The sequence below is a fragment of the Molothrus ater genome, chromosome 1 (genome assembly GCF_012460135.2).
Source record: "Molothrus ater isolate BHLD 08-10-18 breed brown headed cowbird chromosome 1, BPBGC_Mater_1.1, whole genome shotgun sequence".
NCBI classification, from domain to species: Eukaryota; Metazoa; Chordata; class Aves; order Passeriformes; family Icteridae; genus Molothrus; species Molothrus ater.
In genome coordinates, this window is record NC_050478.2 from 141,181,761 (window position 1) to 141,209,616 (window position 27,856).

The window sequence follows — 27,856 nt, forward strand, 5'->3', positions numbered from 1 at the left end:
TTCTCCTTCTGATTGTATAAGAAGCCTGATTCCTTTACTGAGCTGGCATTAAAAACAGAGCCAGCAAATCTCTATGCCCATGCAGGGTTAGAAGAACGGGGTGGAAGAGGAGATGGGAGCAAGGTGTAAAATTAGCAACAGAAGCTGAGTTTGGTTCTTCCCAAAACCAGCTCCAAGGCAGTAGCTTGGCCCAGCAGCCAAGGGCTGGTTCACCTGCCCTGGAAGAAGCAAACACATCCATTCCAAAGCTCACAGCCTACCTGTTTGCTGCTACATCTTGTAGGCAAAACTCCACTTATTTCACAGAGTTAGGCCAGCATAAAAATGAGAAACATGTAGCCATGCACTCAACAGAAAAGATTTCTTTTATTTGCATGCCTCTGTTGTGTCTCTTAGAGGATGCATATTCCTTTTTAGGGTATTTATGCAGTACCTTCAGAGCAAAAGTCAGAGCTGTACCTCCAAGACAAGGAATTAGATCTGTAATGCTGACTCAACCTGCAGGAATTCCACAGGATTAAACAGTCAGAAAAAAAACATTAAACAGAAAAAGACTGAAATGTATGTGACAATACATATGTCAGACACTCATATCCACACTGTAAGAAAACTACACATCAGTACACAGTTCATTTTGTCTGACCAAGGCATTATTTCACAGACAAGACTGCAACTTCATCTGAGGGCTTTGTGGAGCAGATGTCACTTTAAACCCAGAGACGGTGCACAGAAGGAACAGAGAGGCACTAGATTTAAAGCAAGCAAGTACTCTGCTCTCACTTTGCTGGGAAATTGTGCATGCATGTTCACTGTGCTTTGTAATCAGTGTGGCTTTCATTGTGCTATTAATTAAAAAGAGAAGCCTTATGCAAAAGAAATTTAAAATTGCAAATTTCCTTTTGCATATTCTGCAAAGCAATTTCCATTTTGCTATGTTACCCCACGTCACGTTAATGTTAGGTTCATTTATAAATGAATGCTGAGACTTTGTAAGAGTATTCCAATTGCATTCATCACTGATACTTTTTTAATTGCATGACTTCCCAAGGAATCAAGGCTTTTGTAATTATAAACTCTAATCTTAAACACCGTTCTGCCATCTCTCAGTAAATCTTCGATCATTTCACTTAACTTCAAATAAATTTGACAGAATCAGAGCTAACCGACCAACTACAAGGCTCCTGAACGACAGCATCCAGGTAGAGATGCCACACAGCCTGCTTGTCCCACTGCTCAAGATTCAGAGGAGGAATGTGATGACCAAGTCAAAAACATTCACAAAACCAATCTCTGTGCACTGTATTTTGTGCCTCCGTGTGGGAAATGCCAAGTCAGACACAAGCAGGTATTCTTGGAGTTAGATGACACAGTGTGAGCAGCTCCTCTAGCAGGAACATTGAACATACACCTGCTCAAATAGTTGTCAGTAGTTTATTCATATAGGATAGTAATAACAACTGCTCCAATTTTAAACCCACATCCTCTTCATCTTAAATACAGTGAATTATGCCTCATTTTTAATGATCTTCCAGTTCCTAATTTGTGTGGCACCATCCACGATTTTGGGGAAGGTGGCTAAGCCTCACTGCAGGCCTTACTTGGTGCAGGGATCTCTTTGGCCACAGGTTAAAACTGCCTTTGTTACAACCCGGGCTTAAGGTCTGAAATCCCACATCTGGTCCCACTGACAGCCCTTTTTTGCACTTGAAAAGCAGCATTAGCTGCCATATCACCTAATCGGTGAAAGAGCCTTCTGCATTTGGAAATGCAAGAAAAGCTAAACAGGCCTTAAAGTACGTGTCAATTAGGACAACAGCAAGCAGATGATTTTTCACCTGCTTTTCTATTGATCTACCCTTTCAAGAACATTTTATAATCAAAAGTACAGTAGTTTTACTAAAACACTTAGGCTTGTCTCTTTTCTTGATCGTAGAAAAGTAATTTAAGACAGTAAAAAAACTGTGTATCCTGGAGGAAAATCTTTGTGCCCTAAAATAACTTTTTTTTTTTTTTGCACCCGAGTATTCAAAATTCAGAAACATTTTCAGGGGTGGACAGCTACTGAAGAATTAAACACAGTATATTCAGAAATATTTAAAAGAGAAAGAAATTTCCATTAAAAAATATCAAAACCACCGACAGCTTTCGGGACGAACACCAGAGTTTGATGAGCATCAGCAAGATTTAAGGGGCATCTTCCATGCCCCCAAGTGCAGAGATTATACCCAAGCTCGTCCCTGCCTAACAGCCTCCCTCTGGAAAGCCAAGTTAGCAGGAATCTCGGGGCTGGTGGCAGCAAGGAAGGAATCCATCCTGTTATCAAATACTTACAGAGAGAGACTATACTCAGTCAGGCAGTCAGAAACACGCCTACTCAGATAAGGGTATCCCTGCAAAGAAATCTCTTGACACTGCTTTGACATATTTACGTTCTTCTGCGATTATTCAGTTGCAATAACTTAGAGCTCCTCGTCTGACACTCGAACACGAGCCAGTCCCCAGCCCGACACGGGGAAGGGAAACAAAACCATGCCCAGCGAAGTCCCTCAGCTGGGCTAAGGGCTGCAGCCTGGCCGACCTGCTGGTGACATGGGGCAGGGTGAGAGCCAAAGCAAGCCGAGATTTAAAGCCTGTAGAGCACAAAGAATAGAATTAAAAGATTAATCTAATGCGATCTAATCAAAGATACCACGTCTAGATAGCACATCCCTGAAGTTACAGCGAGATTATGCTACTCTTAAGTCTTATTAGCCAGGACTTGTTGGAAGATCTGCTAACTAGTAGCAAGATACAATCGGTAAATTATTTCTTTTAATTAATTCATCGAAGTAAACAGAAAATAGCCTGAATCCTATCTGTCTGCATATCTTTGGAAGAAAGGCAAAGAGTTCAACGGCAGTTTTAAATTGGGGAAAGGATTCCTGCGTTGCAGCAGAGGAGCAGAGATTGCGGTAGCATCCCTTGGAAATACACACCACCTTTTTCAAAGCAACAAAAAAAAACCACACCACCGCCTGAAGCCCACCCAAAAGACCGTGGCTTGGAAAGCCTGTATCACAAGCCGAAGATGAAGTGCCTCCCACCTCCCCAGGTAACCTGCCCCGCTTCCGAGGGGCAGTCCCACGGCAATGGCACAGCCTCGTCCAGACCCTGGGGATGCCGTCGCCGTGCCCACCGCGGGGTCAGCCCCCGCCGCCTCTACAGCAGGGATGCGATGCAGAGATGCTGGTCCCGTCCCCACGTCCTAGAACGAGCGTCCAGCCGCTGCCCTCCCCACACGGGGAGGTCCAGCCCACGGGATGCTGGTCCGAGGCTCCTCACTCCCAGCCCTTCTACCAAGGGTCCATATCCCCCTCGGCGTCACCACCGCTCGAACAACCCGGGGCCCGGGTCCCCCGCTGCGACCCCGGCTCAACCTGGACGTGAGGGTCCGCGTGGTTCCGTCCGCGGAGCGGGCAGGGGAGCGCGGAGGGGACCGGCGATGCCACCGGCCGGGCCGGGCACGGGCCGGCGGTGTCACCGCGGGGACCGGAGCGCCCGGCGGAGCCCCCGCTCGGGCAGGGGGTGCGTGCAGGGTTGGTGGGGCTGAGCCGCGGGAGGCGCGGCCGGGCCGGGCGGGCCATGGGGGGGGCGCGGCCCCGCGCGCAACTTTCCGCCGCGCCGAGGGACCCCGGCGGCCGCGCCGGCGGTGGTATCGTATGCAAATACGCAGGCTGACGTCAGAGATCATGTGGGGTTTGGCGTAGATCCCCGCCGATCGAGGGCTCTTTTTTTTTTTCTCCTTTTTTTTTTCCTTTTTTTTTTTTCTCCCCCTTTTTTTTTTTTTTTTTTTTTTTTTTTTTCCGCGGCGGGGCAGGGCCGGTGCGTGCGCGCGTGGCGGGGCGCGCGTGTTCCCCGCGGGCCGGCGCGGCGGGGGCGGGGGGCGCGGGGTCCCGCGGCCGCGGGCGGCGCACGGAGCGGAGCGGCGCGGAGCGGAGCCCCGGTGCCGCTCCGCCCGGGACAGTCGGTGCCGCCGCCCTGGGCACAGGTAGGAAACTTCCCAGGCGGGGCCCCCTCCCCCGGTGCGCGGCGCTCCCCAGCCGCCCCCTCCCTGCGCACGGACGCTCGCCGGCGCTCCCGCCCCGACCGCTCGCACCCAACTTTTCCTCCTGCAAGAAACTGTCCGGTTCCCTGGACTTCGGCGGGGGCCGGGAGGTGGGGGGAAGGGCGGGGGAGACCGCCGGGGGTGGGAGCCGGGAGGGCTGTTCGGGGTGGGCTGTTAATTATTTTAGCTACGTTTTTCATTTTCGGCCGTGCAGCCTCCCTCCCCTCGCCCTTTTTCCGCTCCCCGCCGCCTCCCGATCGCAAGTTTGGGCGAAGGGGGAAAAGCAGGAGTGGGGGGGAAACATGTCTACGTTTGTCTATGTCGACATCAGCAACACAAAATATGGCGTCCGCTTTCGACAGGGCGTTACGTAGAGGCGAGCAGGGGATTTTGTCAGCGCGGTCCCTGACGAGGAGCCGCGGGCTCCCGGGCCGGGGGGGCAGAGCGGCCCCGGGGCGCGGGAGGGGCCCGGCGCCGCCGCCGCGCGTGGCTCCGCGCCCGCGGCCGCACTTGGCAGCGATTTCTTCTGGATTAATTTTTGATGTTTTTCCTTCCTCCTGCCCTCCGTCCCCTCTTTGGCAGCCCCCCTCCCACCCGTGACGCCGTGGTCGTGGCGCGGGTCTCGTTGCCGGTAACTGCGGGGAGCGGCGGCACCGAGCCGGGACCGCGGCGGGGCAGAGCCGGGCGCCCCGCTCCATCCCTCCTCCACCCAGCGAAAGGCTCTGCCTTCCCGTGGCATTTTATTTTCTCCGGAATAGGGAGATTTGGGGAAATGCAGGCTTTGGCACGTTATATCCACTTTTTTTTTTTTTTTTTTTTTTTTTTTAAACGAGAGGTGACTTTCCCGTTTGTTTTAGCCGGTTTCCAAAGACATCACAGAACCGTCTTCTTTTTTCCCCCCTTCTCTCTCTCCCTCCTCCGCGATGAAGGCGACAGGGAAGGATACTGATTTCCCCCCCTCTTTGCTAGGAGTATAACTTGGAAACGACCCAGGGAAGTACCTGTCTGACTTTGGGGGATCCCTATACCCAGCTCTTTTCTGAGCACTCTGGTTAGTTCAGAGCCTGGGAATCCCTCCTGAGGGAGACGGCAGGGGAGGCGGGGCATGGCTCTGATTTCCTCCCCCTTGGCTGCCCGAGCACCTCTCTCCGCTGGCGGCTCCCCATCCTTTCTTGGGGCCCGTGCTCCTTGGAAACCCTGTGAACTTGCGAGCGTCCTGCCGCGCAGGGGAACACAGCAAAAGTTTTGGATTGGAAGGTGGAGAGCAAAAGGGGAGAAAACATCGCAGAAGTAGGAATGGGAGGGAAGAGTAGGACTCCTGGCTGGGTGGGGAGGGTGATGAGGATCGCTGGGCATCAGCCGCTCCTGCCTGCGGGTCCCGCAGCAGCAGCGCGGGGAGCAGCGGGCAGAGTGGCACAGTGCGCATTGCCCTGAGAAGCTGCACGTCTGACAGCACAGGGTCACAGCACAAGGCTGTCAGTGAGGTGCCTTTTATTTTTAAACTACAGATGAAACTTCGTGCGCGGTTTCTCCCTCCTGGCCGCGGCTGGGTCGTGGAGGCACGGATGTAACTAGAGGAGGTCTGATGTCTCTAGCAGAAGCCTCATTCATGCAGCCTTACTGGGAAATGGCATGTGTATTAGGAGTGGTGTGAGCTGCCGTGGTTTTATTAGAGCAGTAGACGAGCAATATTATTGTTTAAGAGGTATCTGTGACCAGAGTGCTTTGCCAGGGTAATACATTTCTGTAGCTGTGAAGCCTTTCTAATGTAGATGTGGCTTCAGTATGTTGTATGAACTCAGCAGCTCTTCGAAACAGAATTGTAGACTGATTTCTGGATCAGGAAAAGCAAGGTACTGGCCAGCAATTGGGAAGAATATAAATGCTAAGAATTGGCTGGTCCTTATTTTACTTTGCCCCATATGCATGTTTATCCCCTCAAACTTCTACAGAAAGCAATGGCCAAGAGCTGTCCCATGTTTGTCCTCTCTTGTATCCGTGATAAACTCAGTGCCAAAAAGCATGGATAGGTGTTTATAGCTCAGTCATCAGCCCAAAGACCTTTTGATTGCTCTCCTTTGTAAAATGACTTTTTTCTGCCTGTCCACCCCAAGAGTTCAGCTGTCAGAGTTTTGTCACACAGGACATTTCTTGCTGTCAGTGTCTGAAAGTAGCACACTCCTTCCAGTCGCTTTCTCTCAGAATTCTACTCGCTTTTTTCCTTTTTACTCTAGTTACAATCATCAATTTCTAGTCAATATCTGTAAAGTGAATAATCCATTATATGAAACAGCCCAAGTTTGTAGTGTTTTTTCTTGTGGGGAGGGGAAAGTTTTATTGTGCTTTTATTAAAAGTCAAAAAGAGCCAACATTAAATACAGTAAAGTTACTGGCTTCTTTTTGCATTTTCAAATCAGTTTCAAACTGCTCCAGGTTGGAATGAGAACACAGCAGGTTTTTGCTGATCCTCATAAAAGACAAAGATTTTAATACCAGACGTGACATCACTGTATTTGCATGTGTGACATCTTCAGGTTTTATTTCTTTTTGTTTTGCCCTAACTTGGATGGTTCTCAGAAATGCTGTTTGGAGTGTCTTCTGTTTGGGATGTTTTGATCCATGTCTAAATTATTTTTCTTTGTGTCCACTTAAGGAATGGAAACATCCACTGAAAATAAATAGAAAAAGTATTTTAATTAGAATTTGTTCAGAAACGTGCAGTGTCTCAGCTGAATTCCCTGAGATTTCAGCATGGCTGTCAGGTAAAGCTGCATTTACATTTCGCATGGAGTGTAATTGTAGTTTGACTTTCTTTCAGGTGTAAGGGTAATTCAGCAAGTGTGTTCTTTCCCTAAAGGTTACTGCACATCTACATGATGCTATTTGTTCATACTGAGAGTAAGTAATAAACAAAAGTTAGCACTAAAATAATCTATAAAGGCTTTAACTTAAAGCCATTATGATTACTGCTGGTCTTCTGTCAGGGTGTATTTACATGTGTCACATCAGCTAGAACTAATATTTGTGGTTAGTTTATTTTATCAACCCTGCAAAAATAGATCTGAAGTTTATGGATGTAATGATACAGTTCAGTCCCAGGGTAGCAGTTCGGTTTTTTCTGAAAAGCTGAAAGAGCTGTTGATTTCCAGAAGGATTCAAATACTTTTCATACGGAGTAATATTTGAGAGTTTGGTTTGTGAAGGTGTAGCAAAATAGAAATAAAATAAATTGGGTGCTTGGAAGATGAAGGGAACAGTGTTCAATTCCAGCCTTGCCTTCCAGAGACAGTTCAGAAATCACCAAGCCAGGCCTCTCCCCAAAACCACCATGCCTTTACAAGGCAGAGGGGTTGTTTGGTTGGCTGTTTTGGTTTTAAAAATTAGCACTTGGAATTGTTGTAAAAATACTGTGAGTCTGAAAATAAGACAGTGCATTTGGCAAGCTCTTTTCGGAATCGTGGGACCCCAAACCAGTTCCTACAGTGAAAACTGAATTTCCATAAGCTGAGTTTATGTAGAATGACCAGTATTGTGAGTCTGCTGGTGAAACTGAGGGAGAGGTGTGAAATGATTTTGTGTATTTAGCACTGCAGAAGGCTCTTGGTTTTGTTAGTGAGCAGAGAGAGAACAACACAGGCAAGGAGAGAAGGTTTAGGTGTTGGCAGCTAGGAGGGGACTTCAAAAAAGTCATCCTGGGAGATTCTGCTAGCTGAGGAGGTGGATTATGGTGCAACATCATCTTGAATTCTTGGATGAGCCTGCACATGGCCTCCAGTGGGCAGTGCCCCAGTGGGGCTCTGGTGGGAAGCCTCATGTCAGTGCTGGACAGAGGGGAGCATTTGCCATCTGGAGGGGAGACAGGGGAGGAAGGGTTGGGAAGCAAATGGGAAAGAAGGGGATCTAGAACACCTGCATGGTTAGAAATCACACATCAGGAGTGGAGGGTGTGAGCTTGCAGTGAGTTTTGACAACCTTGGGCAAATTGGCTGAGGGCAAGGGCACATGCTGGGTGCTGAAAGCAGGGCAGGGGCAGGGAATTCAGCTTTGCTCTGAGAACAAGCCTCCCCAGCACCAGCTGCAGTTTGTGTCTTCTCCACACTGTTGTCCAGTGGGGACCTGATGTAGCAAACTGGAGCCTGCTCAGCACTTGCCTGCCTCTCAAACTAACTATTACAGGCTCACTGGGAGGAATTTGCAGATCTCCACAACTCCCACCCACACAGACTACAGGGTAAACAGTACCATGGTCCAGGCTCAGCCTTGGATGCACTTTGTGTCTGCATGGTTCAAAAGCTCTGAAGTCCTGTGGCCTCTGCCTCGTGCTGCCTTTGCCACGGATTGTCCAGCCTGAGGGTTGAAAGGGATCTTTACATTGTTTCCTGATGTCCAATCTAAACCTACACTCTTACAGTTCAAAACCATTGCTCCTTGTCCCATCTCTACAGGCTTTGGTACAAAGTGAGACTGTGTATGTTGAATATCTCATTAGGCAGGGTACCAGGTGCTCTGGTCTGGTCAGCATCCCACAAGCACATTGAGGACTTTCTCCTTGGGTGAATGTGCTGATAGTGGGTTTTTCATCCCAGCCCTGTCTCAGTAGGTGACATTGGCAGTAATGTCACTTTGCTGGTGTAGCAGCCCTGTCACTCCTCGGGTTTGCCAGCACAGCTGCTTCAGTGGCATGTCCTGCCCTAGGCTGGTACAATGCATGGCAAGTGTTGGTGGTACAGACCTGGTGTGAGATGTGCCCATGCAGACATGCCTGCTGTCATGGGCTTGTTCAGCTCTTGGTGTGTGTCTGCACATCCACCCTCTGCTCTGGGAAACCTCCAGCCTCACTGCTGGGGTGCAGCCCCTCCTGCAGCTGCAGGCAGTGGAGGCTCTGGACCACAGGGATGGGCACATCCTGGTAAATGCAAATAGCTCTGTGCAAGTCACAGAGTTTCCTCAAGAGCAGTATTACCTGCCCACTGTGGCTTTCAGTTCACTTGGTAAATTCTTCCACAGCTTGAAATTCATCTTCTTTCCTGGAAAAATGTTGCAAGATGAAAAGCAAAGCTACTTGCCTTGCCACTTAGAAAACTCGTAGCTTTGGCTTTGCAGAGAAACCAGCCCTCTGCTTCTCTCCCTCCTTTATGAAGTGACATGTAGAGGTATAAATCTTTAGTGTTAGCTTTTAATCTGTAGCATTTTGATGCTGTGATCTGCAGTGTGGTCTCAGTTGGCACTGATGGAGGGGACGATTAATTTCATGTGAGCAGTGGGTTGGGTAGGATGGGAATGTCTTGCACTGCTTTTCATTTATTTATTGAGCCTATGAGAGGCCTGAAATCTTGGATTTTCCTTCTCTTCCCCCCACCCCCATTCATCCTGTCCTGACCTTATTTCCCCTCTTAAATACTAAATGTTTTTTTAAAATTGCTACCTCAAATTATCTGTTTATTTTGGCTTCTCTTTTGTAGTTGATTGTATGTTGTTCCCACAATTTTTAATAAGTGTTAAAACTGCATATTTTATTCACTGGAGCTTAAAACAAACAAAAAACCCTCCACCAACAAAGAAATAGAGATGTTTTCTTGCTTCTTTTGAGTCAGTGACCATAACTAAGGAAGGCTCAGATTCAGTGTTGCTTAACCTCTTGTCCAGTTTGATGGAGGAAGTGGAGGAAGAAGTCCTGTGAGCAAAACTGTATAGGGAAGAATGTGGATCCTTTCTTTTTAAGCAGAATCTTGTTATTTGTGGTTTGTTTGGTTTGTTTTTTTGGTTTTTGGTGTTTTTTGGTTTTTTTTTTTTTTTTTTGAATACCAACAAAAAAAAAGCAGGTTCTGAGCTGCTGCTGCTGAAGGCACTCTCAGAGAAATTTAATAAAATATCAGTATGTCTCAAGGTCTCTGTACCCCTCCTGATGCCTTTCTTGTGTATATTCACTTTTCTCACTCTAAGTTTATTTTATTTTTTACATTTCTCAACCTAATTTCATGCTTATTAGTTTAAGTTACTTTATGTTGCACTTCACTTAGATAGCAGAAGTGGGAAAATTCTTGTTCTTTTTCTAAAATCCTACTAGCAAGACAAAAATCCAAGAGGATATACCAGTTGGAAGCAGTTAAGTTTTGTAGGGTTTCAAAGTGTGCTGGGTGGTGGCCTGGGAATTGGTGCAGGGAGGTTTTTGCCTCCTCTCATGCCAGTGAAAGCCAGTATGAAGCAGACAGCAGCAGCATCTCCAAGCTTTGCTGCCAGGCTGGCAGAGCACTGCTGATTCACTTTCACACAAAATGAAGGAAAGTCCTGATGGTTCTGGCCTCAAGTGTTTCTGGGGATATTCCTTCCCCTCCCCTCCTCCTACCACCCACCTCAAAAGCAAATATGTCTTGTTGTGGGGTTTTTTTTTCCAGCATCCTCTTGAGCACAAACTGTCAGGCACCACAGGGAGTTTTTCCTTGTCTTTTGTCTCTCCAGAAACTGATTTATTTAAATGATATGCTGGGAGCACACTGCTGTTAAAGGCTTTGGTGCTTGTTGTCTTCCAGGCTTTGCTACAGCTTTCTTGAAAATTGTGGAAGATGGGGCTATCCCAAAGAATCCTAGTTTCCCCCGAAGCTGTTTTTTTCTGCATTTTTCCAAAGAGATTCCCCTTCCTGGCCCTCTGTGGAGAGTGTTGTTCATTTCCATGTGATTGAAAGGCGAGGAAGTTGTTTGACTGCTCAGCTCCCTCCCAGGGAGAGCACTTGGCTGCCTGGCTGGGAGTCCACACGACTGTCACTGCTCCCACCCCTGGGACCAGTACTCCAGTGCTCTCCTTTTGCTCAGCCAAAGGTAGTTACAGAGTCCTTTATCACTCATACATTTACTATCTGACATCCCCATGTCCTTTCTTCCAGCCTGTCGCCATTATGACGCTGCTTTTCATCACCATCAAGTGATATTCAGTACCAGGAGTCATCACCTTGCAGTTGCAGATTTTTGGGACCTCTTTCTCATATCTCAGGGCTTTACATCCTTTTGTTGTTTGTTTGGTTTTTTTTTTGAGAGAGAGACATTAGGCCTTTTACCTGGACTTTAACCCAAGGCACAGGTCCTTCCAACCTGTGCTCAGGTAAAGTATCTTGCCAGGAAGCTACCAGCTCCACTGTGGGACCTTTTTGAGAACTAGGTTTAGTTTTCTTTGAGAAACCAGCTGAAAAAGCTGGCTGATGATGTTGAAAATCTTCACGTGGGATTTTCAAACCAGAGAAAGTGCCAGGGGTTGCTGTATGGAAGAGCTGGCAGATGCATGGTGCCCATGCCAGGCTGCCAAGGACAGGGGCTGGTGGCCACTGAGGACCTGCAGGATTTTGTCCAACTACAGCAGGTAGGAAGCTTCAAGGTGTAAATGGTGATAAATAAATTCAGAGTAAAGTGCTGCCTAAAGAAGACTCTACTTCTCTCTGCCTGTCTGGGATTCTTCAGCATAAGAGAGGAGTTGGCTCTACATGTGTTTTAAAACAATTGGAGTGACAAGAAAGAATGATGTGTTTGGAGTGAACTGTTTTCTTTACTACTTTTATATTGGCATCTCTTGAAAGCATCCTTATAATTTCACTATTGCTAAAATAGTTTTCACAGGATATCCCTCCTCTGTGTGTCTCTTGGCATCTTGTCTATGTACCTTGGTGATGTCAGGGGGGTAATGTGGTTTGGGAAATACTGCTCAAGGCAAACACAAGTTTCAAGATCCACACTTAATCAGATAAAGGAAAAAAAATCTTAGCTCTCTGAAGGATTTTGCTTTCAACCATAAATATACTTGAGTGCCTTAGATTCTGTTGTTTATCCTGTTATCCTGAATCTTAGCCTTATCAACCTTCTTTTTATGTGTTTACCCTCTGTGTGATGGTCCAGGAGAGCGTGCGAGCACTCGGTACGTGTCCAGGTCAGGAGAGGAGTGTCACAATATATTATTTATGCTGAAAAGAGCTTGTACATAGGAATGAGCTTAGCTCCAGCCCCATCTCTTCTCCAGAAGCACATCAGAGCACTGAGTTGGTGGATTTAAAGTTAAATCTCTTGAAACATGAACTGCTTTTTCCTTGTTCTGTTCTTGCCTCTTGGTGAGTAGTGAATGGTCTTGTTCTCACCACAAATTTCTCAAGGGTGAGTGCAGGTGTTCAACTTCAGGGTTTACTGCCCTCGGGTGCAAGGGGTGAGCAGGCACCAGACACCCTTTGCCAGCTGGCTCCAGTTCTGTGCTGAGCCCTCTGCCACTCTCCCACAAAAATTCTGGGGGATTTAAATATAAGGTTCTTCTAAATAAAAAAAATGTACACAAATCCCTGTCTGCACCCTGTGCTCAGTTCAGGAGGAAGATCATTGTTGAGCACATGGTTTGCATTTTTATTTTCTTTGTGGTATCCTCTTCCTTCACCTCTTCCCCTACCAGTCTGTTCCCACCCTGACATTTTTTTGGAGGGCTCAATTTACATCCCAACAAGGAGCTTGCTGTGGCGGGGTGCTCACAGGACAAGGAGAGCACCTTTCCATTGGTGGGCAAAGCCTATTGTGGTGCTTGATGGAGACAGGGATCTGCTTTGAACTGTGCTGTTGAATGGGAAAAGTGTGTGAGGAGATTCTGGGTATTTAACACAAGCTGCATCCCCAAATTGGTGGTGGTGTAAATGGTATGCAGTACTGTGTGGCAAAGGATTTGTGGCTGCTTTACTTACAGATGGTAGCAGACAGCAAGAGGGATGGGAATTATCACCTCGGCTCTGCCATGCTTTTAGCTTTGAGATATGTTGTGTGGAGTGGTGTGAGTTGTACTTTGATGCATTTTGAATGGTGTATTTGCACAGGAAAAAACCTGAATTCATACCTGAGTTTCCTCTCTGTATTGATTTCTGCAGCCAAGGTAGGAATTTGATTGTATTTTTCAGTTACCTGCCTTGCACTCAAGGCATCCTTTCCTATTTGCCTCTCACTGGCACAAGCAGTAGGACCACTTACACTGGTTCATGTTTTCAGCTAACATGCTTTAGTTATTTTATTTTTTTTTAATCTGCCTATATTTTGTTCATCCCTGTGTGAGTAGGGGTTTTATTTGTTCCTTCTCTCTTGTCCTGATCCTTTTACTGAGTCTCAGGGTGGAGGCTGCTACTGTGTGTTGCAAGGTCAGTGCTTGGTTTGTGCATCTGGGCCCTGCTGCAGCATCTCCCAGATGTGTTCCATGCTGAGCTTCTGGCACAGATTGGCTGAGACACCCTTCTCCTGCTCAAATTCCTGATTGCTGCTCTGCACAGTAGTGGAAAGGGACTGTGATTTGCAACCCTTTAGTATTGATCTTTGCAGCTGACAGATACTCATATTGGAACATTCTTCAGCTTCTGATGTGGCCACTTGGTTTGTTTGGGGTTGTAGCTTAATAAATTTTTGGCTTGTACATGAATGGCCTATGTCCCTTTGCTGTCTTGTAAAATCAGTAAAAAATAATTCTCAAAGAGTTGGAAACAGAAAATGTGACACACACTTAGCATCAAAGTTTTGCTGGAGGAGAAGGTAAAGTGTCAACTTTTTTTTCCTTCTTTTTTAAATGAAAGAGGCAGCTAGTAGGAAGTTGATTAAGAAACGTGAGGTTGGGTAGGTTTTTCTGGTCATTAAAGATCTTTTTTACTTGTCTGCTATTTTAAAATATTTGTTCTTAAATTATGCAAAATAGATGTAGTGAGTGACGAACAGCCCAACACACATCTGAACCTGGCAGGGTTCTTCCTATGTAACGTTTCATCCTTAATGTGATTTAAATTAGTTTAAGGTATTGAAGTCTTTAAACCAATGTTTATGATCACTTTAAGACACTCTCCACTCAAAGCATGAGGGAGCCTTACATGCTATGGATTTTGAAAAGAGGCAGTATACACTCATGATACAGTAGTAGTATACAGTATAAAAGAGGCAGTATACAGTCTTTAAATAATTGTTTTTGATCACTTTAAGACACTCCCCACTCAAAGCATGAAGGAGCATTACATGCTATGGATTTTAAAAAGAGGCAGTATACATTCATTGCTAATTATGTACTTTATTATTAAGTCTGAGTAGTAATTATTTTCCAGAGCATGTTTGGCAAATGATAGTTTTTAATAAAATTACAGAATAACATAATTACTTGAAATTTAGCTTAATAAATTTATGTCTTAGCACAGTAACGATCTACTAAGGTCACCTTTGATCTGCATTGAGAGCAGCAGGCAGAATCATGTTTGAAGGTGAGAAAAGTCAAGGAGCAGTTTTGTTAAAAACTAGAGGATTATCCAGGAGGTGCTGTAGGAAGCTCATTGCTTAGGCGAGAGTGGAGTGTTGATGGGGATGTTTTGTGTCTCTTCATTGAGAACCTGGGATGGATGGATTAGGCAAATCGTAGTTAATTATTTAACAAAGGGCCAGTGCTGCAGTTGCCTTTGACTCCTGCACTACTAAAATATCTCTAGTTTGGAGGGTGGAATTAAGACTGTAACTTTGAGATTAAGCTTTTCTTTTCCTTTTTCTCTTCCCTTTGAATGCAAAGCTCTTGACTGCCAGTCCTGAACGGCTGGAACAGATGAACTTTTGCACTCTGTGCTAAGGACACTTACATAAAAGGGAGATACTCAGATTGCATCCAAACCCAGCTCAGCTTGCTGTCGAAGGAGGTGGGTCTGGCTGTCCCTATCCATCTGGGGGTCTTCAGGGAGCCTCTCTGCTATCAATCCTTGCTTTCTGTGCAGACCCCTATTAGAAAACCCCAGAAAAGGCTTAATCTGTGACAAGCTAGATGTGATGTGAGCTGAAATCCAGGAGACTGATTATTCCTGGGGCCAAGGACTGACGCAAACTGCTTTTAGTGCGTTTGATTTGTGGTGCTGAGTTCCTGTGTGCACTGGGTCACACTGGCCACTCTCCAGAGCACAGGTGGTAGGGGGTCTCTCCACAGCTTCCCTGTTTTCATTAGAGCAGTAGGAAATTACTGTGCTGGGATTGATGGACCCACATACACATGAATGTGGAGGAAGATGGAAAGAAACCTGAAGAATCCTTTAAAAATCAGTGATACTGGCAGGGATAAAATGAAGGAAATTTGAGTTTAGCAGTGTCCAAACTTTTACCCAATTTTTCTCAAAACAAAAGGGCTGCAGGGCTGCAGTTGCACCCAGCAGCCTGGCCAGTGGTGCCCTTCCTTGGTAAAGCTCCTGGCAAGTAGAGTTGCCAGAAGGTGACTTCTTGTCTGCAAGGTGCTTTCCTGTCTGCAGAGATACAGCCAGGGGATGTCAGTCAGTTCAGGTATACAAAAGACTAAGTACAGCAAGAATACCTTTTCACCAAAGTCCTCGCTGCTGAATCTGAGGCTGAAATCACAGAAATTGTTCTTTGAAATTGGCTGCCCAATTGTATTGTGAGTTTGGTTTTCAAAGTGCAGCTTTGAACAAACAGTTGAGACTTTTAAAAGGCCTCAACACCCACTCTTTTTATTGGCATTTTTACATATGTTTGGCTATGGGGTGCACACACACACCTGCACATAGGCATTGCATGGTCCTACCTGATTGTTCAGAACATTAGTCTTGTATTTAAGACACAGCATTGAAGGCTTTGCAGTCCCTCCGGTGTGCACAGAGCATCAGGACACTTGGTTCAGACCACTTCCAGCAGCCCCCATCCATGCTGGGTGACAGCAGTGGGGCAGAGGGTTGTGTGTGGTTCTGCTGGAAGTCCTGTCATCAGCTTCTGGTCTTGCTGTGATGGGGAGAATTTGATAGAAGGATCAAGCCATTCCTTCACATGATCGCATTGTAGTGAATGGGCAAATGCTACTGTTCTCGTCTTGCCTTTACCTCTGAGATCACCAGCAGCTGCTTCATTAACTATTAATGGACTGCTCATTAATGCTGTAAAAGGCTAGGACCAGTCTTGCAAATTTTCTGGACTCTTCCCCTGAAATATTTATGACTTGCTCACTGTGCAAAAGGGCAAGAGCAGCAGCAGAGAACATGCCTCCAAGTTTTGTTGAGGTTTATTAAAAAGCTTATGAATATGAAGAACCTGGCAGCTTCTTCCTGTGTTTTGGCTTTCTGAGCTAGTGCTGCACATCTGGCTCTAGGAGTCGAGTGGGCTCGTGGTTTGCTGAAGCATCAGTGGCAGCGTTGGATGCTTTATTGATGATCTCTGGTTCTTGTGCTTTCCTTTGCACCCTCCTCCTATACAAGCACCAAGTTGTAATTGACACCTCCACGGGAGGTTTTATTACTCTTAAGTGGTGGGGAAACTGAGGCACAAAAGTTGAACATTTTGCCAAGCAGTAAAAAGCCAGCAGAGGATGGAAACATGTTGTCCAAGACTGTAATGATACTTGAATTGAAGTTTGGTTAGTGTGGACGAGGGGGACGCTCACTGAGCCTCATCGGAAGCCATTCCTACAAGTCATTCCTGTCCCTTCCAAACAGAGCTCCTGCATCATCACAGAGATGAGCAGTGAGTAGTGAATTCCCTGGGAAGGAGCCAGTTGTTTTAGTTCTCTGGTACCAAGAAACAGCAGGGAAGCTATTTTACCCCTCCATCCAGATCTTGGAGATAAAACTGTGTTCATCTCATCGCATAAGTCTACCAGCAATAAAGAGTCTGTCCACTGAATCCAAGTGCAGCTGGTTGTGCACCAGACAGATTAAAATCTCTATTTCTTTCCCACAGCCATCTGCAGAGTGAACACTGCTGTAAATACATGTGGGAGGCATTTTTTGGTAAAGTAGGGAGATATGCTTTAAAGAGAACAGGTATGACTCCAGGAATGAGGACCAGTTTGTACAATGTTTAACATCTTTCCCACATGCAGCTGGCCTTCAGAGTGAAAAAGATTCTCTGTGTCTGGAAGATGCAGACTGTGTCAGGAATGACCTTTAATACTCCTGGAGCTTCTGGGGTTGCAGGTAGTGCTGAAGTGGAACCAGGTGACAAAATAAATCCATATCAGAAACATTCTCTGGTACAACTTTCTTGTTATTTCTTACAGAGTGTGAATATTTCATCCCACATCATATCAAGTTTCAACAGATGCTTGGTTTCTCTCCTGGAGCCATTCCTTTCAATTGCTGGAGCAAAGTTAGGGCAGACCCAGGGTAGAAATTCGAAGCCCTTCACTGAAACAATGTTTACGTTAATGTTTATTTCACACAGCTCTGGCAAGGTGAATGTGGTGGACACAACTTGGTGATCGTGCTGTGCCCTGTATGATTTCAGTAGGCACTGGTGGGACTCCCTTGTCATGCTGATCTCCAGGAATATTCCAGCAGCATACTGAATGCCATCTGCTTTTGCCCTCAAAAGTAGCATAAATGTCTTTGGGGAAGACTTCTGGGATCCTCCTGCTACAAGAATAACACCCAGATCTTGAGCTTCTTTTGTGACTCTTTACTGAGGTAATTCCTGCAAAACCTGGAAAATGGGTGGATGCGAGAATTGAGTCCCTGGCTGTTGGCTGGTGCAGCTCTTCTAGAGAAAGCTGCAGTGGAGACTGCAGAGCAGATCATTGTTGGTTTTTAGTTACCAGTGGGTGCCATTATCTCTCCTCAACAAAGGTATGCCTCTCAGCATGAGCACAAAGGTTAAAGGTTTTATTAACCGGAGTTTTGGGAGCCTTTTCCTCACCCTTTCCTTGGTAATTAGGAGGAGTCTGCCATCCAAAACAGACACGATTCCTCCAACTCTGAGTTTGAGGCTGAATCACAGGTAAGAGATATAAAATCTCTTTTCCTGAGGAGAGGAAAGATCAATGTAATTCAAAATGTTGGGGGCCATGTCTTACCACTGCCATAGGCATCGGTTATCAGGTATCAATTATGTGGGAAAACACAGTGATAATTAACACTCCATTAACGTAGAAACTCACTCGGTCCTATGAAACCACTGGAAGAAGGAGGGGTTCTCAGCAGAAACAACTTTCAGTTCTTGGTATCATAACACGAACTAAACCAGTGGCTGGCAGCAGAGGAATTCCAGATGTATCTTCTGCCTGTGAGCTATGTTTCCAAGAGAAAGCATGTATTTCAGTCTTGGGCAAATTCCTCATTTCAGCACTTTCAGGCTGAGAACTGGACTGTGCTTTAGAAGATGCTACAAATCATAATTCCTTTTCTGTTTCTGACAATGTAGTCATGTCGAGCTAAAAATGATTGTACAGATTTATGAAAAGTGGTTTCTCAAGTCTAGTCTTTGAAGTGATATCATGGCATCTAAGTGGTCCATGGGGTACTGGGAGTTCATTGGGACTTGCAGGTCTCTAGCATTTTTAGCAGAAACCAGCTGTTGATTAGCTGTAACGGTGTTTGCCTGTTTCCTCAGGGGTGATACACAGGGTTGGAAGTGTTACTTGAAGTTTTCATGTGTGTTTAGATTGGTGGCTACTCCAGTCAGTAGCTGCTTTGGGTCACAGTAAATTCTGACACAGGAAAATATTATCCAGGCCTAAAATAAAGAGACAAAAGGGCAAAACCAATTCATGGGCAGAAATAGGGGAACAGGTCAGCCAGCCAAATAAAATGGCTCCTGGTTGAGTCTGATAAGGCTGTCCTGGGACATCTGCTAAACCTGGCCTTTTCAGAAGAGTTTAATCTCTTTTGAGATGTGTTAGTTCCACATTTTTTCCAGTGATGCTGTTTATGCATTGTGCTTGCCTGGGCTTAAGGACTCTAAATTGGCCTTTTGACTTCCCTGCTTGTATAGCTGTGTCTTTCTGCACTGACCTGATGTGGTGGAGCCCACAACAGCGCTAATCTAGAGTTTGTGTATCAATGAAAACTGTCCTGTTGGGGGGTTTAAAAACCATTTATTTCATGGCATCAGCATCTTGGCTCTTACTTGACAGCATCTGATGGTCCCCACCTGCAGTGCCCTGAGCAGCTCTGTGTTGCAATGCACAAAGGCTGGATTTTGTATTATGACACAGGCTGTACTGTATATTGGGAAGTTATCTCGCATCCCATCCCGCCTCCTGCTGAAAATAGCTCGGGGTTAAGCCGTGCCTACACTACAGACTCCTGCCAGCAGAGCTGTCCTGGCTAAGCCCAGAGAGGTGGGATTCCTGAGTGAGGCAGGCGTGCCTGTGCTGGGGAAGCTGCCCTCTGCAGCCCGCAGGGACTCGTGCTGGGCTCCTGCACAGCCGGGCTCTGCACCACTGCCCTGCCCATTGCACAGCCTTTGGGGTCACACAGGGGCTCTTCTGCTGCTGCAGCACTTCTGGGAAATCAGTTCCTGTAAATTCCTAAAGGTGTGTTCAAGTAAAACAGAGGTGAGAGATGCATTTGAATGTTCCATGTTCTCTCTTACCTTCCTTCTTTGCAGGGTGGTTCCAGTGTTGCTGCTGTGCTCTGGAGCAGGGTACAGTGGCTGTTATTCCAGCTATGTGCCATCTAGTGCTGAATAGTGTTGCGAGATCCAAAAATAAAAGGTGGAAAAATATGCAGACAGAGGAAACAAGGCACAACTTTACCTCTTGGGCAGAGCAATTCCCTTCCCACTTCCTAGCACCCTTTTTCAAGACCCCTTGAGTTTTGAAAGATGGATACTGTTGTATTTTTACTACCTACTGTGTCTTTCCACACCAACTTTTAATCCTTGGCTCCCTTCAAGAGATTATGTTGTTAGACTGCTAGTACAGGTCCTTTGGTGAAATACTGCTCTTCTCTTCCTCCCCAGCATTTTAGAGTTACACATTTCTTTGCTCAAGAAGAACAGGGTTATTTGGGCCTTCAGGGTTATTCCAAGCCTCACTGGAGAAGCAGATGAGAGAGTGGTTTATTGGTGCTTATTTGATCTCATATTTTTAAAATACAAGCACCTTGTATCCTCTTGGGTATTTACCATACCAGTATTTGTGATACGGAAAAGTTTTGTTAAAAGAATTAAGTGAAGAAGCTCTGGAGAGTAAAAATGGTTTACACAAGGTGAGGCAGGGAATTAAAATCTCTCCCACAGCCTGGCTGGAGTTATATCCTCCTGTCCTCTCCTTTTCCTCTGGTGCACCCATGTCCCTTGGTAATGAGTTGCTGCCTGAGTGGCTCAGCTTCTCAGTATAGTATAGGACCACTGATTTCCAAACAATTCCCTAAGGATGTGCCAGCTGGGGCCGCATCAGACCTGCAAGTCTCTTATTTATCTGTTTGCTTGTATGTTGCAAGTCACTTACTGCTTTTGGCAAAACTAGTGCAATCATTCAATCTATTGAAATTGTCTGATTAAGTCATCAGATAAGAAAAAGTCTACTGAGATGTGATTATCAACAAGAAATCATCAAGATGTCAAACTTGGCCTCTTTTAGGTGTTCAGGCTCTTACTTGGAACCAGTATGTGGTAAGGCTGTGGTTTTGGCTTGGCTTTCTCCCCAAATAAGTATGGGGAGTGTCTCATCCTTTGTAACAGTCTTGACCCCTCCTCCCCCTTCAGTGAAACTTGCCACTTTTTCTTCTTGAAAAGGGGACCCAGAAAATGATTTTGTTGGAGCAGGTACTCCATTAAAGATGCAGATGTGCTATGGAGAAGCAGAGCTTGCAATGTTAAATGCTCTCCAGCAAGTTTCATATACATACACACACACAAATATATATATATATATATGTACATATATATATGTGTGTGTGCACCAGTTCTCCTAATAGCCATGGAAAGCAGAGATGCCAAATTTCCAGGAGCATAAAGCTCTCACATTTGGCCTGTTCCAACAGATAACAGGAGGTGCAACCTCAGTATCATTTCCTTAATTACATCAGCGTTTCTTGTTCCCCTCTTCCACACACTCCCTGCAGCCACGAAATCACAGTTACTGTAGGAATTCACACTGGTGTCCCAATGTTCAAAACCAGCACTTGCTATTTCTATATGTTTCTTGGAGGTTTTTTAGGTGTTTTGGAAGTAAGATGCTGAAGACAAATAAGCACATGTATAAGCAAAGCATTTGAATGACTGTGCAGTCGTTGTAACTGATATCAGGACAAAGGAATGCAAACTGGCCAGTCTGTGGCTTCATGCCTTTAGCTTCTGTCCCTCTGTTTTGTTTTTCATTTTGAGCACAGGAAGGGGCCAGTATATGACCATATGCTTACAAAATGCTGGTTACACATCTTCCAAACACTGTTGTCATAGTAATGCTATGACATGTATATGTCACATTTTGTCACGCTGTGAATGTACCTTTGTAACTCCAAACCTTACTGTGTTCCTTCTCCTTCTTTATCACCAGTAATAACAATTGTTTCCAAGGAACTTGTTGCATCTGTTCCAAATAAATTGGAAATGTGATTTCATTTCTGTCAGTGCCAGTGGGAATTTCATACCCTGGGAAATGTGTGAGGGTATTGCAGGCAAAATGTTAAGCATGTACTTAAACTTCATTTATGTTGATCAGGTTAAGTCTGCTTTAAAACCTTAGGAGCTATTGCCTCTTTCCAAGCATTGTCTTTCTGGGTGGTTCTGAATGAAGGAGAATTGTTCTTCCCTTGCAAGGCCCTAACGATGGAATTGAACCTGGAGGGAAGAAATAGCAGAAGTTGCTGCTGATACTGCTGTGAAGATTACCTTGGTCATACCTTTTCATTTTCCAAAGATAAGATTCTTTCAGTATGATCTAAAGATTCCTTCAATTTTCAAATGTTGGGAGTGGGTGTTTTTTCTCTTGTGATATGTTTTCCTTTATTTTTCGTGTCTTATAATCATCTTTGCAAGTTAAACAAGGTTTTGAAGTTAACACTACTTTGAGGCAGTGATATCTAGGCCAGAGAGGTTCACACCTCAGTGGTGTGAGTGAGTTCTTGTGATTTTTGTGAAGGGGAAGTCTTGTGATGAGAATGTGGAGGAGCACAGCCAAGGTCCAGATTTGATCTCTGTGGCTTTTCCCCTGGGAGCCCTTGGCAAATGAGAGATGAATGCAGGCTCCATATAACCATCTTTAAAATAGATATCCCTTGGGGAGAGTATGGATTAATTAACATTTCAGAGATGCTTTGAGTTTCTTTGGTAGGTGTTGCAGAAAGGGTTTTTTCTTGCTAGACACAAGCTGTCTAAAGTACAAATTACAAGGATGTTGGTTTTCCTCCTCAGTGCTCTTTTTTCAAATTGAAGACTATTTAACTTCTTTCGTATGCCTCAGTATGGTGTTTTACTGCCAATTTAAGCCAAATAAAATATACAGTGTTTGGACCAAGATTGGATTTCATACCTTCACATCATGAGAGCTCATGCTGATAATTTGCCAGTAGCCTCAGGTCTTTGATAGTAATTTGTCAGTTGCTATGCTGAACCTGATTTGCATCTGTATTTACATAAATGCTTTAATTAAAATTATATGCGCCAACCTGAGATAGACAAACAGCACTGCCTGTTACTTGTTTACATTCCCTGACAATAAAAACCCTGCCCTGGCTGCTTCTTGCTGCTTGTGTGACTTGACAAGGCTATTTGAGGTGGGGACTAGAAACTTGACAAGTCTCTAGTTAAACTCTGCTTTAAACTGAGGAGCGACAGGAATCTTTCAGGACAAAATTCTGCCTTTATTTTAGCAGCAGAGAAGATCCGAGCAATTTGATTCAAGGGTTCAAATTCAAGCTGTATCCAATCCTGAAGTTCTAGCTTTAGGGTAGTTTTGTGCAGTCAGAATTTATATTTCCTTGCACACAATGTCTGCTTTGTCACATATCCAAAATGTGAAACTCCAGTGAGAACAGTAGAAAATCTTTTTAAATACAGCTTCCATGAAGAATAAAATTTTTGAGCGCTGTTCATCTTTCAACAGAGCACTACAGAGCTTCCTGAAGGGCAGAGTGCTCTAAGGGATTTTGAGGTACCAGGTGGGGCCCTGGTTGTTTCAGTGGAACATGTGAGAGCATATGCCTGAGTTTGGATGAAGGCAGTGAAGACTCTGGGTATGTTTTTTGCTTAGACCACACATTTCATCTGGAAAACACAGCCATATAAATAGAGATTAAATCCAAACAGTGCAGTTTGCCTTGGGACAGTGGAGGATGTTCCAGCTGAGGAAGCTGTGCTGCTTCACAGTTATTCAGAAGTTGTCATAATGTTGCAAAGGACAAATGGGAAAGTTATGACTGATTCCACAGATTGCTGTGAAGATCCATGAAGTACAGGCTAAAGAGAGCTGTAACTACCTTGCCTGGATTTGGAGAGTTGCTGAGCTTTGTTTAAAGGTGTTTACTTAATTTGCTTTATAGGAGATCCTTTAGAACCAATCTTTCCTTCACTGAGAAGTTGTGTATATGCAGAGGATTGGAGTAAAATCCATTTTAATTGTAATTAATACATAATTAAAGGTCCTTTTCAACCCAAACTATTCTATGATTCTGTATAAATTTGAGCCTTACTAGTAGATTTCTCTGGTGACCTCTGACTATATTTTGAATCTCATTTGAGAGAGTCCATTTGGGTTCAGCATATTTGTACATTAACATTCATCCATTAACCTGTGTGCCTGATAGCTCTGTTCAAGATGCTAAACTGTCCCCTGTGGGACAGGTGGCCAAAAGCTCTTTATTGAAGTCCACCGTGAAAGAGCAGAGGAACAAAAGCATCTGCATTTGTGGCAAAGTGCCCTAAATGTTTAAATGAGGAGGTGTTAGTAAGCTGAGCTGGCTGGATTGCATGGTTGAGGTTGTGGGGTGAGTGTCAGTGCAGGGTGATGGTGTTGAGGGAAGCTGGAGCCCACCCCCTCCCATGGGCATTGCAGTGCCACAGCCTGAGCCTGGCACAGAATGGCAGCCAGCAGTGATGGCCAGGGTGACACCTGCCAGGCAGCTTCTGCCACAGCTGGGGTCTGCACTTTGCACTGCTGGGGTGTGCTGGGCTCAGTCAAAGCCAAATTTGCAACCTTGCCTGAATTTAAACTGACATAAATAAATCCAAACTATTAGTATTGCTTTGCTTCATCCATAGTGACAGGATGACAACACCATATGAAATTCATTTTGGCCTGGGGGTGCTCTGATACATGAGAGGAAGGTAGGGAAGGCAGTGGAAGGGCAGCAGCCCTTGTTCCCCCTGTTGTGAGAGAGGGGGGATGTTGCTGCCTACTCAGTCTGGCTTTCATCCATCCCTGAGGGGAGCGCAGGGCCCGGCAGCGCTCGGCTCCTCTCCGCTAATGAAGCCTCTGCAGTGTGAGGCAAGCACATGAATGAGAGGGCCTGGGGTGTGACACACAGGGGGAAACCTTTCCCCCAGGGAAAGGGGCCTGTTGGAAGGGATATTTGTTTTAAAGTCTGCTCTGCAGCTGATTCCTCTGACATTTTGGAGATCCATTGGCCAGCTGCCCCGGCTCAGCCCTCCGCTTTCCCCTCAGATGTCTGCACTGCATCTCCCAGCAAGGGATGAAGCAGGATGGAGGCTGGTTGTCAGGAACCCTGGAAAAGTGTGGATTACAACCCAACTTTAACACTGAAGCAGCTGCTGGTTTGAATTGGACTGGCATCCCAGGTGTGGATACCTCTGCTCGTGCCCACTTTGGTACCTCAGGCTTTCCCAAGAGGAGCTTTAGGTGTGTTGTGAGGTGGGAGAGCAAGGGAGGGGGTCCAGCAAGCAGTCCTGCATTTGGAGAAGGTTTCTTTCATAAATTGTCCAGTCTGATTTTAAAAGCCTGCACTAATGCTGCAGGTCTGGTGAGTGCTGCAAGCCAGCCTTTAATCAGCCTGTGCGTATTTTAAGAATTGTGCCGACTGTTGCTGCCTCAGAGATACCTGGAGATTTGGTGGAGAGAAGCCTGTCCTAGTTTCTCAGGGTAGCCAGCAAGGCGTGCTCATTTCCCAATTTAACGTGAGCCTCCTCAGTCTTATTTTTCAAAGCATTTTCTTTGAAGGATTGCAAAGCTCCAAGCAACCAGTTAATGCATGGGGGAAGAGAGAAGACATAGTGTAACAGAGCAATAATTCCTGCAATTAGAACTATATTAATAACTGCACTTGGGCTATGGATGGAGTATAGCAGGGCCATCCTTGGGCAAAGGCACCTCCAGCCCTGCTGCAGAGAGGGCAGCTCACTTGTCTGCAGCTCTTTGGTTGTTGATGTGCAGTGCTGGAGGCAGCATCCAGCAGCCCATGCAGGACTGGCAAGATTCCTAATGAGGACAAGGCTTAATGGGGTAAAATCATGGCAAGAAAGTGTTGGGGTTTTAATAATTTGTGTGTCAGTTAGGCTGGGGGTTTTTATGGGTCACACTTGTGGGTGTGATGGAAATGATTACTCATCTTTCCATCTGAGCTCTCCAGACTGGGAAAAGTGAGTATAAAAAAGTTGATGTATCTGTTCAGACAATCCTCTGGACCTTGAGCATGCCAGACAAGAGTCCCAGAGCCAGGGAATAAATGCTTATCTTAGTCAGACCCCTCTTGAGCTCTGACTTGAAAGTGTACAGGCTCTCTTCACATGTGCCCAGATCCCTGTGAAACAAGGTTTTGTCAAAGCAGGCACCCAAATTTCAGCAGAAGCACATTTGATAATCAGGCTCTTGGACAGTGTGGTGGAGTTCCCAGCATCACACCACCATGAAAATATGCAAAAAGTATCTCTCAGAAGTAAAAGCATTCCGTTCTGGAAAAGCACTTGAGAGACAGTTCATTAGCTCTTTATTTTCACCAACCTAATTGAAATCCCCCACTACTTTATTTATTATATTCTGCTGTCATCTGAAATTGTAAGCAAATTTTCTGAGTTGTCCATACTAGGAACTGTCACCTATTAGTAGGAGTCCTCTGGGAAGGGTCCTTCCTCCATCTACCTGTGTGTGTACAGATGAAGTTGGTACAGATCTTCAGGGTGTGTGCAATAAGTTCATCTCCTCCTAATACAGAATATCACCTGAGGCCAGTTCTTAGTTATTATTTCTATTTCAGAGCACCTCAAGACACACATTGGTTGATGAAACAACATAAAGCAAAGCTGGAGGCTGAGCCAAATGGTTCATAACCATGGAGGAAAACTTGGCAGAGGAGCAGAGAAAGGAAGGGAGGAATTAATGCTAAAACATGTGTCTGAGTGGTTTTGATGTGTTTGTTTCATGTTAGCTTTCTTAGATGTTGTCAGCTGTTGCTAAGTTTTGTACACCTAACAGCAAAGATGGTATTAATGGTAATAATGAAAATAGACCCAGTATGGGAAGAGGGCATTTACTGAATTTAGAAGTCGATCCAGGTCCCTTTCACTGTTAGATGGATTTTATTATTAAAAAATCTACCTTTTTGATTTGGAGTCACCCAACAAAACCAGTCCTTGGCTGAGATGGATGTTTGACTTGAGTTCTGATGTTCTCTTTTTCTTCTTTTTAAACTAAAAAAACCCTTAACTTTAAAAAAATGATACAGTATTTGCAGAATCAATAGAAAAGCTGACCCAGATAAAAGTGTGCAAAAATTGGTTTCATGCCCTAGAACTTTTCCTGCATGCTTTTTGATGCAATGTATCTGATCCTTCAAAAAGGAGGTAACATACAGTGATCTCAGTACCTTTGAAGAATTGTTCTGGAAGAATAACAAGGAGTACTGGAGAAGGGGGAGTGCACTTGTCTGGTTTTCTCCCCCTCATTAAATATATCATGAGACAGAAGAAATTTAATGTCATGTTGCTGGTTATGTGGAAGGATAAGATACATTTTGTATTAAATCTGATTTTGTCTGATTTTTAAAAGATGAAAGTGCATTTTTCCTGAACAGTCTTCACAGCAGGATGTGAATTGCACTTTATCTCCTTGGTTCAAACCTGCTTCTGCTGGAGTGAGTGGGGAAGTTGTATCCAAGTAGTAGCAGGGTTCCCTCTCAGAAATGTGAATATATCCTCTATCCTGAGTGGGGTAGAAAGCTGTAAAAATATCTGGTGCTCCAGATGTATTCCAGTAGAATCAGAGAATGGTTTGGGTTGGAAGGGACTTGTCTCATTCCAGCTCCCCTGCCATAGGCAGGGTCAGCTCCCAGTAGAGCCGGCTGCCCTGTGCAGCCTGACCTTGAACGCTTCCCAGGACAGGGCAACCACAGCAACCTGTGACAGTGTCTCACCACCCTCACAGTAAAGAATTTCTTCATTATATCTAACCTAAACCTATTCTCCTTCAATTTGAACCCGTTATCCCTTGTCATGGCACTGTATGCCCTTGTAAATATTCTTGACCCATCTTTCCTGTAAGTTCTCTTCAGGTACTGGAAGGCTGCAATTAGGTCACCCTGAAGCCTTCTCTTCTCCAGGCTGAACAATCCCAATTCACTCATCCTTTCCTCATAGGGGAGGTGCTCCATCCTTCTAATCATCTTTGTGACATCCTCTGGACTTGCTCCAACAAGCTAATGTCCTTCTTGTGTTGAGGGCCCCAGAGCTGGACACAGCCCTGCAGGTGGGGTCTCACCAGAGCAGAGCAGAGTGGCAGAATCCCTCCCCTCAGCCTGCTGCCCATGAGGTTTTGATGCAACCCAGGGTATTTGTCTTTCTGAGCTACATTGCTGGGTCATGCCCAGCACCCCCAGGTCTCAGCACAGCTGCTCTGGGTCTGTTCCTCCCCAGCCTGGATTGATACCAGGGGTCACCCTGACCCAGGTGCAGCATCTTGCACTTGGTCTGGTTAAACCTCGTGAGATTCCCATGGGCCCAGTCCTCAAACAAAGGCATATCTAGACCTTCATTTTACTCCAATGGAGCACAGATCTGGAGGAATCACACATTCAGTGAACCTCTGTTGCTTTGGTTTCCAAAAACAGCCCAGGCTGTTCAGGGCTGTGTACCCAGACACATAAC

The 27,856-nt window shown here is 45.4% G+C and overlaps 1 protein-coding gene and 1 long non-coding RNA gene across 6 annotated transcripts in view; one reads left to right on the forward strand and one right to left on the reverse strand.

Annotated features, from left to right (window-relative positions):
• Window positions 1-347: 347 nt before the first annotated feature.
• LOC118700422 (uncharacterized) lies at window positions 348-3,680 on the reverse strand. The gene is made up of 2 exons (XR_004982276.1): window positions 3,084-3,680; window positions 348-2,630 (listed from the first exon to the last, which is right to left on the reverse strand). It is a non-coding gene; the product is annotated as an uncharacterized LOC118700422 (long non-coding RNA).
• Window positions 3,681-3,928: 248 nt separating this feature from the next.
• The window catches only part of ZHX2 (zinc fingers and homeoboxes 2), a 74,337-nt gene continuing 50,409 nt past the window's right edge, over window positions 3,929-27,856 (forward strand). For 2 of the 5 annotated variants that reach the window (XM_036404870.1, XM_036404878.1), the window contains exon 1: window positions 3,929-4,027. The gene's annotated coding sequence lies outside the window, so the exon portion shown is untranslated. Of the gene's footprint in view, window positions 4,028-4,179; window positions 4,195-14,729; window positions 14,749-27,856 lie in introns of those variants that run through there. The other 3 variants (XM_036404838.1, XM_054514901.1, XM_036404846.1) reach the window with 3 other exon arrangements.